Source organism: Dasypus novemcinctus, chromosome 14, assembly GCF_030445035.2.
Source record: "Dasypus novemcinctus isolate mDasNov1 chromosome 14, mDasNov1.1.hap2, whole genome shotgun sequence".
NCBI classification, from domain to species: domain Eukaryota; kingdom Metazoa; phylum Chordata; class Mammalia; order Cingulata; family Dasypodidae; genus Dasypus; species Dasypus novemcinctus.
Window position 1 is genome coordinate 6,174,916 of NC_080686.1, and position 14,851 is coordinate 6,189,766.

At 41.6% G+C, this 14,851-nt stretch overlaps 1 protein-coding gene across 5 annotated transcripts in view; it reads left to right on the forward strand.

Moving 5' to 3' along the window:
* Positions 1-4,095: 4,095 nt before the first annotated feature.
* LOC101446366 (zinc finger protein 596-like) overlaps positions 4,096-14,851 on the forward strand; it is a 47,395-nt gene continuing 36,639 nt past the window's right edge. For 2 of the 5 annotated variants that reach the window (XM_071207806.1, XM_071207805.1), the window contains exon 1: positions 4,098-4,367. The gene's annotated coding sequence lies outside the window, so the exon portion shown is untranslated. Of the gene's footprint in view, positions 4,368-4,399; positions 4,524-14,851 lie in introns of those variants that run through there. The other 3 variants (XM_071207804.1, XM_058275480.1, XM_058275481.2) reach the window with 2 other exon arrangements.

A 14,851-nucleotide genomic window follows, 5' to 3' on the forward strand; every position in this document is an offset into this window, starting at 1 on the left:
ACCTAAAATATGAATGAAATTATATTCTCTAGAGATTGTTGTAATACCCTGATGCATTTCAGTGTTTTATTTATGATAGAAAGTTATTTGCAAAGTCCCCTAAGGGACTGGGAAAAACATAGAAATATTAAACTTCTTCATCTGGGAAATTCCTTTGCGCTCTCAAACAATAGGAGCTCCAATGAAGAAGGCTAGTAATATAAGGCATCAATAGATGGATCTGGAACCTGGCAGAAAGTCTACACGGACATCAATAACTCCAGGGTGGCTGCTGGAAGACCCTCCCCACGAGTCTGCTGCTCAGAAGAAGACTTCCTCTAGAAGCCAGGAGAAGCCCCAGATAGTCCCCAAGGACTTTATCACTGGGCCCTCCTGGGAGACTGATGGGAGAAATAAACAATCAAAATGGTAAGCATTTGGAATTCCTCCCCTGCCATAAGCAAAGGGTTGGGATAATCAATAGTTCAAAAAGGTAGGCACAGGCGGCGGACTTGGCCCAGTGGTTAGGGCATCCGACTACCACATGGGAGGTCTGTGGTTCAAACCCCGGGCCTCCTTGACCCATGTGCAGCTGGCCCATGCGTAGTGCTGATGCGTGCAAGGAATGCCCTGCCATGCAGGGGTGTCCCCGCGTAGGGGATCCCCACGCACAAGGAGTGCACCCTGGAAGGAGAGCTGCCCGCAAAAGAAAGTGCAGCCTGCCCAGGAATGGCGCTGCACACACTGAGAGCTGACACAACAAGAAGAAACACAGATTCCAGTGTCGCTGATGACAACTGAAGCAGACAAAGAAGACGCAGCAAATAGACACAGAGAACAGACAACCGGGGTGGGGGGGTGGAAGGGGAGAGAAATAAATAAATAAATCTTTAAAAAAAAAAAAAAAAAAAAGGCAGGCACAGGGCCTAAGCTCTCTCATATATTCTCTTGCCTGTGGACCCATCCTGCCTTTTGCACACTGTTCTCGTCATTTTTCCTCTGCCATGTGGCCATGCAAATAATCCTGGGGCTTTACAATCTATAATGGTGGAGCAGGCTAGTAAGATAGGGAGTCAATGGATGGATCAGGAACCTGGCAAGAAGTCCATAGGGACATCAATATCACCAAGATGGCTCCTGGAAGACCCTTCCCAAGATTCTGCCACTCAGAGGACTTCCTCCAGTAGCCAGGAGAAGCCCCAGATATTCCTTAAGGACTTTATCATTGGGCCCTCCTGGGAGATTGATGAGGGAAATAAGAAATCAAAACAGTAAACAGCTGGAACTCTCCCCTGCCATTAGCAAAGAGGTGGGATAATTAACAGCTTAAAAGCCAGGTGCAATTCCTGAATGAGGTCTCTTGCTCTCTCGTGCTCTCCTGCATCTGGACTTGGACTCCAGCTGCCTTCTGTCCCACTTAAATCACCTGGGCATTTATAACCTATAATAGGAAACTCTAGCCCATAAATTAGCCCTCTGTATCACTTTTCAGCCCCCTCCTCTCTACCTGGGATCTCTGCTCTGTTATTTTCTCCCATTTCTTGTCCCTCCCTACGTGAATAAATTACTGGCCTAACTAACCTAGCATGCTCTTGAAATTCATTTCTGCAGTATAGCCAAGAACCTAAATGAAATCCAGTAACAATGGGAAATTGTAGCCTGTAAATCAGTCTGCTTTATCACTTTTCAACCCCTTCTTCTCTACCTGGGGCCCATGATCTGTTATTTTCTCCTATTTCTCATCCCACCCTGCCTGAATAAATTACTGACCTAACTCACCCAACATGCTCTTGAAATTAACTTCTGGGCATAGTGAAGAAACTAAACAAAATCTGTTAACACCAATTTATTGGAATTGTAAGAATGCTACAAATAAAACCTGTGAAAAAGAAACATGTGACTAAGTTGAGCACTCCTGAAACTTATTTCTGCAATGATGAAGTTAACATAACTATAATTAATGCCTATGGGTTACCGTTAGAGAGCCTCTTTGTTACTCAAATGTGGCCTGCCTTTCTAAGGCATTACTTTCCCCCCACCCCCACATGGAACAGAACTTCCAGGGACAATTCTCTCTGGCAATGTGGGACTTGACTTCCAGAGATTTTTCCTGGCAATGCAGGATTTGACAACTCCTAGGGATAGGCCTCCCTGACAACATGGGCTTAAGACCAAAAAGGGGAAAAGAAATAGAACAGAATAAAGTTTTAATGACTTAGAGATTTTAAACAGAGTCAGGTCATTCTGGAGGTTACTCTTATGTAGGTTTCAGCCCCAGTAGGCAAAGCCTGAGGAATACTCTGGGTTCTATCTAAAATTATTTCCCCCATGTAACATGGTTATTTAAACCTATAATTCTCAATTTACATCTTAAGTTTATTTTTCAGAAAGTCTCTGAATTATTCCTATGCTAGATAAACTGTGGAACCCAGAGATCAAAATGACCACCAGCTTCATTCTTCCACACCATAATGTTGATGTCTCTTTTTCAGCATGAAGAAGCCAGAAAGACCCAACGTCCTGGTTATTCCTGGAGAAAGCAAAGAGGGAGAGGTTGTAACTGAGGATTAAGAATTAACAAGAATTATAGTTACAAAATCATAGTATAGATGGCTTTATATTATAAAATAGTCAAGGTAATATCTGAAATTGCTGAAAACTGGCTAGATTTAGCCTAGACCTGCTTTTGTGATGGTCATTCTAAACAGGTCTTATTCCTGTTTATGTTTACTCTAGATTTAGCCTCACCTTTGTGTATCCTTACTATTGTGGTGTTAATTCTAGACTGACCTTATTCTTTTTTTCTGGTTAAACCCAAACTGCTCACCCTTGTGTATGCTTACCATTGTGATGGTAACCACTCCACACTCCTCTGTTAAATATTCCTAAGAAAAACCTTGTAACTGCCCTGCCCTGAGCTCTCTGATTCCAGATCTTTGTGACTCATCCTGGATTGGTGCTCATCTTCCACCCTGGTCAGCCCCTTTAATGTTTATTAATAAAGAAACCTATTCCAGTTCCACCCTCATTTACTCAATAGCATCCTGAAGTTGTAAAATTTCAGAATTTATGCAGATCCAGGAGGCAGTTTTGGGCCTTTAGGCCACAGTGCTGCTTTTCAAAGAGTGCACACAAACTCTTCCTCTCTTTGAAACCCTGGGGTCTCAGAAATTGGTCTTTAGAGTGCATTAGGAAGAAAGACTTAGCATTTGCTTGATATCAAAGTCAAAGGAATGCTTTACAGATTATCTTGGCATTTTAGAGTTGATTGTTGAAACACTGAAGTTGAGTGAGAAGGGCCAAGTCCTGGCAGAATATTGTTTTTTCTTCAACCCTGGGTTATGCTCGTACTGTAACTCTGCTCTCCGTGCAGGTTTTTATAATTAATCTTCAAATTATTTGATTCATTCTCACACTCCCAGCTGCTTCCCACTGGAAATCCTCAGTCTAATTTCATGCACCTGAAGCAGTAACACGGTAAAGTGATTCCATTGCTTTGTTATTACCACAAAGAGGAAGATGAACCCTACAAATGGCACTTCTGAATTAAGAATATTTGGCAAATTAATTAAAAACTTGCTCAGAGATTTCTAAATTTTCTTTTAACTCATAATAGAGCATGAAAGAGGTAGCAGGAATCATAAATACTATTCTCAGCTGTTTGCCTGGTTCCCACAGGAACCTCAGAGCAGCCCACTGAACCAGGCTCCATCTTCCTCCTGCTGACGTTTAGGAGCTGACGGGCCGAGAGCACTGACAGGTAAGACCAGCGTTCAGGCAGACCAACTCCTAAGACACTTGCAGGGTGTGGACATTATGTGCTCCAGGATGCTGACGGACGGATCTGAACTGGGCAGGAAAACTTTCTGCAACAGGGTTCATTTTCTCGGTGTAAAACAAGCTTTGCAATTTCAATTAATTTGTGATATTTCACTTCCCCGGACCAGGCAATGCTCACTTATCAAAGTAGGAGCCTAAGGGAGAAATTCACAACAATGGAAAAATAGAGAGCTTCTTCATTTCTACCCTAGAACCCGCCCACCCCACCCCAGACCCCGCCCCGGGAGCACTGGCAGGGAGTCCTGAGGAAGGCGGAGGAGGAGGAGGAGGAGCCTCGCCCACCGCGGGGCTCACGCAGCGCCCCCTGCTGGGCTTCCTCGGCCCCCGCAGCTCTGCGCCCTGCGCTGGGAACCCCGGCTTCGGCCCGCGCGGCTTCCAGCTGTCAGTGCGGCGCTGGACAGTCACTCTCCTCCAGCCCCAGGAAATTTACCAACACGCAGCTGACAACTGACCGACCGGGCCGAGGCCCCGCAGGCCGGAGGAGGGCGGACGCGGAGCGGGCGGGGGCCGCGCGAGTCACGTGGGAGGCCGCGGACACGCGCCCCACGGTGCGGAGGTTTACCGGGGAGGGTCCAGGTGGGCGGGTGGGGAGAGGGCGCGGGTCCACGGTGGCCGTGGACGGAGGGTTCCGCGCGCGGAGGGGAGACCGCCCTGCTCCCGGCGGGAGGCGCCGTTGGCTCCGGGACGACCCGGCGACGTCCGCAGTGAGTGAAACTTCCTGCTGCAGCTTGCCCTGGGGCGGGAGCTTCGCCGCGGCCGCTGCGAGAGGTTTTTCCTGAAATAGCGAGCACAGAGCTTCATTTTCTTCACTGTCGCCATGTGGATGATTCTTCACTTTCTCGTGTAGTATTTTAGCAAGACTTGTTTAACCTAAGTACGCGTGTACTGAGGGGGTTGCCGGCGCGAAACCTGACATCCTGTCGGGTGTTTGCCTTTTTGGGTCAGTCAGGTTTCTGTAGACAACAATCCTGGGCTAGTACAGACCCAGAAAAAGCACATCCGGTAATACCGAAACAAACCCGCGAAGTCTTGGAACCTTCCCATTGGGTGCGTTGGCGACAGGGCCGTCGGCTGCGCCGCGCTGGCTGGAGGGAGGGAAGATGGCGCCCTTTGTCTGCGTTTCGGTTTAATCTTCACCAGTTGCTCTATCCTGCGACTCCAACGTAGTGGAAAAAGATGGTGAAAACCTTACGAGTATTAAAACGCCCCACTTATTTTAAATATCCTTTTCACTCTAAAAAGTGAAATTAATTTTACTTTCCTGGCTTTCAGCCTGAGCTGAAAAGTGAAATTAATTTTACTTTCCTGGTTACAGCCTGAGCTGTATGGCAACAAAAGTGTTAATTCAGATGGATTCCCACTGGCCTTAGAACGAGGACCCTAAGGCTTGTAATGAATGGCCTCAGACCCTGAGTGTTCCTTTCTGCTGCCCTTTCCTGTTCTGTCCATTCTATTTGCGTTTAGTGCATTCTGCTCTCTCTGGAAAGAGTAGCGCTCCGTTTTCTCTGCGATTTTATACATGTATTCTCTAAACCAGCGGTTCTTAACCAGGGTCCATGAGCTTGAACTGAAATTCACGGGTGAGGTTCTGAGGGAAGGGAGAGAGGAAAGTAAGTTTAATACGGGGTCATTTTCGGTACATTGGAGTTGTCTTGCCTGACATTGTAGCGATGGATATTGGCCATTCATATTTTGTCATAACCTATAAATTTGTGCAGGACAAAGTGTAACTGTAACGTAAACTGTAGTCCATGGTTATTCGCTGTGCTTCAGTGAGTGTTCATCAGTTGTGACAGATGCACCACACTGATGAAGGATTTTCTTGATATGGAAGGGTGTGGGAGGGCGAGGGAGTAGTGCATATGGGAATACCGTATATTTTTAATGTAACATTTATGTAATCTAAAGCTTCTTTAAAAATAAAAAAACATTCTTGTGGGATGTGTTGGTGTGGGTGTGATATATTAATTAATACACAGTATAGGGTGGACTTGGTAAGGGGTCCATGGTTTTCACCTGACTGGTAAAGGGGTCCATGATTAAGAACCCCTGCTCGAAACTAATTCATATCCCAAGCAAATTATATATGACTTTGCCCTGTGAAATCCTTAAGATTTCATATAGCATACCTGTTCTTTCTAAGAGGTTTTTCCCATCTCCACAAATGAAGTCCTTCGATATCATATACACAAGTTAACCTTGTCGTCCTACTCTAAATCTCTTCTTTTTTTTTTTTTTTCTAAATCTCTTCTAAACTAAAACTTCACAGGGAAGACATTTGATTTGCCAATATTATCCCACTCCCTAGCACAGCCCTAATTTAAATTGATAATTACCCAGAATGTTTCAAGAATAGCTAGATTAGAAAGATGAAGGAAAACATGAAAATAAAATTATAAGATGAAAACATAAATATAATAAATGCCGACCTAAAATGCCTCCAGTTAAAAATATATTACAACTTTTATTTTTCAGAACAGAATTTTTATGAGTAAATATTATAAAGGAAGCTGGATGTGTTTATAGGAATTTGTCTATGATATGTAATATGTTGCTCTTCATTTTCTGGTTCCTCCAGGTATAAAATTATGTTATTGATTTAAAATATTCTCTTAATGTAGGTGTGTATGGCTATATATTTCCCTATGGGCAATGTTTTCATTGCATCCTATAAATTTGATATGTTGTGTATTCATTTCTCTTTATCTCAGTGTGTTTTCTATATTCCATTGTGATCCATTGGTTAAGAGTGTGTTATTTGATCTCCACAAATTTGTGAATTTTTCAGTTGATCTTCTACTGATTTCTATTTTCATTCCATATTGGTCACAGAAGATACTTATGGTGTCTGTTCTTATATACATTATAAAGATACATATGGTCTAACCTGGGAAATGTTCCATGTATACTTGAGAAGAATGTATATTCTGCGTCTAGTTTGTTTACAGGGCTGTGCAAAACCTTTATCACCTTATTGATATTTATTATTTTTAAAAATTGACTCTTGCCCAGGATATGTGGTTCAATTTTTAAGATTGTACTTTTGGTGCAATTGTTTCATCTCCAGGGGAAAACTTCCTTTCCTCTTTTCTTTTTCTGAGATTTTTGTGCAGGATTTCTGCCTCCCCCCTCCCCCCCACGAGCTCCTCTGATTTGTTTTAATTCTTTCCCTCACTTTGTCTCATTTTCCTTGCACTTTTCAGTTATGGGAATCTCCTTTACATCAGTTTTTCGGTTAACTCCCCCTTCTGTCTCTGTCTTTCTTCCCCTGAGCCCTTTCTGTCTCAGGTTTCTTTCCATTAGGGTATCCCACCCAGGAGAACCAGATGGTGTCATCTTGAAAGGTGGGTCACTCCAGAAAAGTCCATTTTGCTTTTAGGTGGCGTCCAGCCCACCAAAACTGGATTGAGAGAGTGCACCACTTGCCAGCTGATGTCCCTCTCTCCACCCTGCCCCTCTGGGCCCTTTTGCATTCAGCACTCCTCAGGTTGTTGTGTTCCACCCTGGGTCTCTGCGGACTTGGGACGTGCCTGGATATGCGTGGGGCTCTAACATACTGCTGTGAGTAGCTCTGTAGTCTGTCCTTGGTGGGAGGGTTCCCTGCCATCCTTTTTCTGAGCTATTCCCGGGTTGCTCAGGACCAAGTGAAGGGGAGAGAGCAGGTCCAACACTGTCCCGGATGATGGAAATTTCCTTTCTTAATTTTTTCTTTTTCTTTAATTCAGTATTTGTGGAATACTTTCCTAGTCTCTAATGTACTCCAGAGTTTTAAGCAAGTGGGATTTGGCCTTTTATTCATGGAGTATATTTGGAGATTTGCTCAGGGGAAATCTTCCATTGCCATTTGATGACGTCACTCTTTCATCGTGTATTTCGGTGCTCTGTTTTTCCATGCATAAGTCTGTAATCATTATATTTTCTTGATAAGTTTACTTTGGCATATTTTGAGATATTATGAATAAAGATATTGTGAATATTCATATACATGTCTTTAGTGTAAACATTTCATTTCCCCTGAGTGAATACCTGGGAGTAAAAAAGATTAATCACATAGTAGCTTTGTGACAAAAATTTTTTTAACAACTCCATTAGGGTATAACACATGCCTTAAAATAAAATTCACCTGTTTTAATTAGACAATTCATTTTTTTAAAAGATTTATTTATTGTATTTTATCACCCCCCTCCTCGGCCCCAGTTTGTCTGTTCTGTGTCTGTTTGCTGTGTGTTCTTTGTCCACTTCTGTTGTTGTCAGAAGCACGGGAATCTGTGTTTCTTTTTGTTACTTCATCTTGCATCAGCTCTCCATGTGTGTGGTGCCATTCTTGGGCAGGCTGCACTTTCTTTCGCGCTGCCTGGACACCCCTGCATGGCACGGCACTCCCTGAGCATGCACCAGCACTGCCACAGGGGTCACGGAGACCCGGGGCCTGAACCGCGGACCTCCCATGTGGTAGATGGATGCCCTAACCACTGAGCCAAGTCCCCTTCCCACAATTCATTTTTTTTAAGTAAATGTAGAGAGTTCAGAAATCATCCCTACAGTCCAATTTTCCCTCTGACTTTCTCCAGCAAGTGCATTTGACACTTTTGCTCCCTATTTACTTCTTGAAAGGGTGCTGTCACAAAGCATCAGGTTAAGCACATTCTTTTTCATGCTTAGAAATTTTGGAGAAAAATCAGAGGAGACAGAGAAGGAAAGGACAGTGAGGACAAGATAATGGTTATCAGGCTATTTTCATTTTATGGTTAAACTTTGTAACCACTTGTCTCCCCTAAAGTGATGTTTTTGGTGGCCAGTTTTCTCCCGGGAAGTCTTCAGTGTTTATTAATATATTTACATCTTAACATTATAATACATTGGCCTTTTCTGTTAGCATTATTACAATTTTTAATTTATCATTAGAATTTTATAATGATTTATAAGAACACATAACTTTCATTTTCTTTTTTTTAATTACATTTTTTTTAATTTTTAATTTTTACTTTTGGAGGTACTGGGGCCAGAGATTGAACCCAGGGCTTCATAGGTGGGAAGCTGGCACTCAACCACTGAGCTACACTGGCTCCCCTGTTTTATTTCTTAAGATATGCAAGAATAAGACTTCACATTTCTCTTTGAGCACTAGTTCAAATATGTTTGAACTTTTCTCCTTAGTTATTGTGTACTGATTACTGTTAGCCCCATTCTGCTTGTTATAAAGGGTGACTAGGAGGAGTAATTAATTAGTTCTCTGTTATTGACAGTTTTTATCTTTTACGGACTATATAAATTGCCAAACTACCCAAGAGATTTTTCATTTTCATCTCATTTTTCATTTCCTCAAGCAATGTATGAGAATTTCCATTATTCCACATCCTCTAGTGTGTGTTTATTTTTAAAGTTTATTAATATCAAAGTTACAAGTTAGTTAACACATGATAGCTACAACAAGTCTGCTTTGGTCAGTGGTTACACTCGCCTCCATTTTAGTTCATTCCTCAAATTTGAGGGGTTTGGGACAATGTATGCTCTGGCTGCTTCGTAGATATTTGTAGATATTACGGGGCAGAGAAATGGAATTGTTTTTCTTGCAGTTGAAGATACTCCTTTTTTTGTGGGGTGGGGCTTTTCCATCATCATTTTGTTAGTTGTCCAGGGCAGGCTCAAAAAACGACAGAGTAAGGGTTGACCACTTATCTGCTGACTTTCAGGGCTCAACCAGCCTATGAATAATCCAAAGACTAAGTCTCAGAGAAATATACTTAACAGGTGAATTGTGAATTAACAGCTAAAAGGAGAAGAATCATGGCTAGGGAATTTATAAATGAGCATAACTGATATATCGGGGAAATAGGTTTGCTTATATTCCCAGATAGGGCCCACTGAGGAGTTGTTATTTCATAAGGCCATGTGGCTTGCCTAAGGTGTCCAGATGTCCCTATAGCCCTCAGAAGCATTTTTGTTTGAGGGTTTTTTTACTGTGGCAGTTTGTGAAGTTTGGTTGGGATCTGCATAAGCGTAACCTCTGGAATGACCTCCAGACTGACGTTGACATTTCTTAGTCATAAGGGAAAACGGACTTGGCCCAGTGGTTAGGGCGTCCGTCTACTACATGGGAGGTCCGCGGTTCAAACCCCAGGTGTTTAAAAGATCCTGTCTGTTGAGATAACTGACCATATCCCATGTTTCCCTTCTTACCAGGGTTATGTTGACAGGTAGAACATAATTGTATACTTGCCTTGCTTGTGTAAAGTTCTTCACATGTATTTTCAGAGAAGTCTTGAGTAAAACGGTATAACGAACAAGGGAATTTGGTTGTTTCTATAGGAGAAAATATATTTCCTTTTTGGAAAAATATTCAAAGTCCCTGAAACAATCCCCCCCCCCACCCATTTTTGACACTTAACTTTGGCGTGGTATCTGTTACAATTGATGCAGGGATGTTGAACTGTAATGCTTAGCTCTAGATCTTATTTTTTTTTAGGAGCATTTCCTCCCATGTACCACTATATTATTAACACCCTGCACAAGTGACATATCTTTGTTATAGATCCTGAAAGAATTCTTTTTTTTTTTTTTTAAGATTTATTTATTTCTCTCCCCTTCCTTCCCATTATTTGCTCTCTGTGTCCATTTGCTGTGTCTTCTTCTGGGTCTTTTTGCATTATCCGGCCGCACTGGGAAACTGCGTCTCTTATTTTTGTTGTGTCATCTTGCTGTGTCAGCTCTTTGTGCAGCGCCACTCCTGAGTGGACTGTGCTTTTTTCATGCACAGCGGCTCTCCTTAAGGGGCGCACTCCTTGTGAATGGAGCACCCCTATGAGGAGGTGCCCCTGTGTGGCACGGCACTCCTTCTGTGCGGATGCACCACACGTGGGCTAGCTTACCACATGGGTCAGGAGGTCCTGGCGATCGAACCCTGGACCCTCCATATAGTAGATGGACACTCTATCAGTTGAGCCATGTCTGCTTCCTGTGAAAGAACATTCTTATGTTTTATTATTAGCTACAATCCTTGGCCACCACAAATTCACTGTATTAAACAATCCCATGTTTTGTCCTCTGGCTTTTCTTCTGGCAACATATAAAACCCAAACTTCTCTCTTCAACCACATTCAGAGACATACATCAGCACCCTTAATTATACTCACTGTTATGCTACCCTCACTTCTGTCCATTTCCAAACAATTACAATCAACTTAATTATAAACACTGCACAACATTGGTTCCCCATTCTATCCCGTGGTAACCTATCTTCTAGATTCTACCTCTATGAGTTTGCTTATTATATTTAGTTCATATCAATGAAATCATACAATATTTTTCCTTTTGTGTATGGCTTATTTCACTCAGTATAAGGTCCTTGAGGTTCATTTACATTGTCACATGCGTTAGTACCTCATTCCTTTGAATACTGTACTATTGTATGTATATACCATGTTTTGTTTATCCATTCATCTGTCATGGACACTTGGGTTGCTTCCATCTTTTGGAAATTGTGAATAGTGCTGCTATGAACATTGGTGTGCATGTATCTGTTTGTGTCCCTGTTTTCAGTTATTCTGGGTATGTACCTGGTAGTGGGGTTGCTGAACCATATGACAATTACATACTTAGCATCCTGCGGAGCCACCAAACTATTCTCCACAGCAGTCGCACCATTTTACGTTACTGCCAGGAGTGAATTGATGTTCCTATTTCTCTACCTCCTCTCCAACTCTGGTAGTTTTCTGATTTTTTTATTAGCAACCAGTCTAGTAGGTGTGAAATCGTATCACTGTAGTTTTTATTTGCATTTCCCTAATTGCTTTCATTTTTTCATGTGCTTTTTCGTCATTTGTAATTACGTTTTAAAATTTTTTTCTGTTCATGTCTTCTACCCATTTTTAAGTGAGTTGTTTGTCTTTTTTGAATTGTAGCATTTCTTTATATAAACTGACTTTTAGACCCTTATCAGATATGTGGTTTCCAGGTATTTTCTCCCATTGTGTAGGTTGTCTTCTCACAGTCTTGACAAACTCCTTTGAAGCATAAAAGTTTTTAATTTTGAGGCAGTCCCATTTATCTAATTTTTATTTCATTGCTTGTGATTTATGTGTAAAGTTTATGAAACTATTGCCAACCACAGTCTCAAAGATGCATCCCTTCATTTTCTTCTAGTTTTATGGTCCTGTTTCTTTTCTTTAGGTCTTAGTGAGTGAGATAGGGATACTCTTTCATTCTTCTGGATATGGATATCTGGTTCTTCTAACATCATTTGTTTAAGACACTGTTCTGTCCCAGGAGTGGTATTGGCAGCCTAGTAAAGTTTCTGACACTCAATCTGTTTCTGACACTCAATCAGTTCCATTGGTCAATACGTGTATCCTTGTGCCAATACTATGCAGTTTTGACCACATAGCTTTGTAATATGCTTTACGGCAGGTAGTGAGAGCCCTCCAACTTTGTTCATCCTTTTCAAGATGTTCCTGGCTGTTTGGGTCCCTTTAGTCTTCCAAATATATATATGTATTTTAAGATTTATTTTTTATGTATTTCTCTCCTCTTCCCTGCACCTCCCCCACCCCCCACCCCCCCACCCCCAAGTTGTCTGCTCTCTGTGTCCACTTGCTGTGTGTTTTTCTGTGTCCGCTTATATTCTTGTCAGCGGCACCGGGAATCTGTGTCTCTTTGTTGGGTCATCTTGCTTGCTGCATCAGCTCTCTGTGTGTGTGGTGGCACTTCTGGGCAGGCTGCGCTTTTTTTGCACTGGGCAGCTCTGTTTATGGGGTGCGCTCCTTGCGCGTGGGACCCCCCATGCAGGGGACACCCCTGCGTGGGCTGGCACTTCTTGCGCTCATCAGCACTGTGTGTGGGCCAGCTCATCATGTGGGTCAGGAGGCCCTGGGTTTGAACCCTGGGCCTTCCATGTAGTAGGTGGATGCTCTACCCATTGAGCCAAATCCGCTTCCCTACTCTTCCAAATAAATTTGTTAATTAGCTTTTCTGTCTCTGTAGAGGAGGCTGTTAGAATGTTTATTGGAATTGAGTTGAAAGTTTGGGTAGAACTGACGTCTTAAGGACATTTAGTTTTTCAGTCCATGAGCACAGAGTGCCCTTTTATTTATTTAGGTCTTATTTGATTTCTTTTAGCAATTTGTGTAAATTTTTCTGTACAAGTTCTTCTTTCAAATTATTCTCCAATATTTGAATTTTAGTTGCTATTCTAAATGGAATTTTTTCTTGATTTCCTCCTTAGATTGTTCATTACTAATATATAAAGACTACTAATTTTTACATGTTGATCTTTCATCCTGCCACTTTGCCAAACTCGTTTATTAGTTGTAGCTTTGTTTTAGATTTTTTGGGACTTTCTCTATATAGGATCATGTCTTCTGCAAATAGTGATAGTTTTACTTATTCTTTTCCAATTTGGATCCCTTTTACTACTTTTTCTTGCCTAACTGCTCTAGAAAGAACTTCTAAACCAATGTTGAATAAGAGTAGTGACAGTAGATATCCTTTTCTTGTTCTGGATCTTAAAGGGAAAACTTTCAGTCTTTCACCATTGAGTATGATGTTAGCTGCGGGTGTTTCATATATACCCTCTATAATGTTGATGAACTTCCCTTCTATTCCTGACTTTCAAAGTGTTTTTATCAAGAATGGATATTAGATTTTGTCAAATACCTTTTCTGTATTGATAGAGATGATCATGCAAATTTTTTTCCTTTAATTTGTTATGGTGTATTGCATTGATTGATTTTCTTGTATTAAACTATACCCACATACCTGGAATATAACCAGTTTGAGTGTGGTGTAGAATTCATTTAATGTACTGTTGGATTTGATTTGCAAGTATTTTGTTGAGGAATTTTGCTTCTATATTCATTAGAGAGATTGGTATGCAATTTTCTTGTTGCATCTTAATCTAGTTTTGGTATCAAGTGATGCTGGCATCATTGAATGAATTAGGTAATGTTCCCTCATCATTTTTTGGAGGACTTGGTGTAATACTGCTATCCTTTTTGGAATTATTTGTAGAATTCACCTGTGAAGTTATCTGGTCTGGGCTTTTCTTTGTTGTGAGATTTTTGATGACTAATTCAGCCTTTTTTTTTTAATTTAAAAAAACCCACACATTTAATATTAATCTTACCCCCTCCCCCTTGTCTGCTTTCTGTGCCCATTTGCTGCTGTGTGCTCTTCTCATTAGGTGGCTCCCGGAACTGATCCTGGGACCTTCCTGAGAGGGAGAGAGGCGCTCATTCTCTTGCTCCAACTCAGCTCCCTGATCTGCTGTGTCTCTTATTATCTCTCCTCTGTGTCTCTTTTTGTTGTGTCATCTGGCTGTGCCAGCTCTCTGTATGGGCCAGCAATCCTGCATGGGGCAGCACTCCACTCAGGCCAGCTTGCTGCATGGGCCAGCTTGCCTTCACCTGGAGACCCTGGGCATTGAAACCTGGACCTCCTGTATGGTAGTCGGGAGCCCAATTGCTTGACACATCCCCTTCCCTCAGTCTTATTATTATACTTGTGATTGGTCTGTTGAGGGCCTCTGTCTATTCTTTTCTCAGTGTAGGTGGTTTGTGTGTTTCTAGAAATTCATTTTATCTAAATTGCCTAATTTGTTGATATATAGTTGTTTAGAGTATCCTCTTATCCTTTTATTTCTATGGAGTCAGTGGGGATGTCCAGTGTTTCGTTTCTGATTTTATTTATTTGCATCTTCTCTGTTTTTTTCCTTTGTTAGTCTAGGTAAGGGTCTGTCAATTTTATTACTCTTCTCAAAAAATCAGATTTTGTTTTTGTTCTCTCTCTATTTTTTAAATTCTCAATTTCATTTATTCTGCTGTAATCTTATTTTTTTTCCCTTTTCCTTCTACTTGCTTAGGGATTAATTTGCTGTTTATTTTTTCTTATTCCTCTAAGTATGTAGTTAGGTCTTTAATTTTAGCTCTTTCTGCTTTTTTAATGTAGGCATTTAGGTCTATAAATTTTCCTCTCAGCACTGCCTTCACTCCATCTCATTAATTTTTCTTTTTTCTTTTTTTTTTTTTAGGTAGTGGGG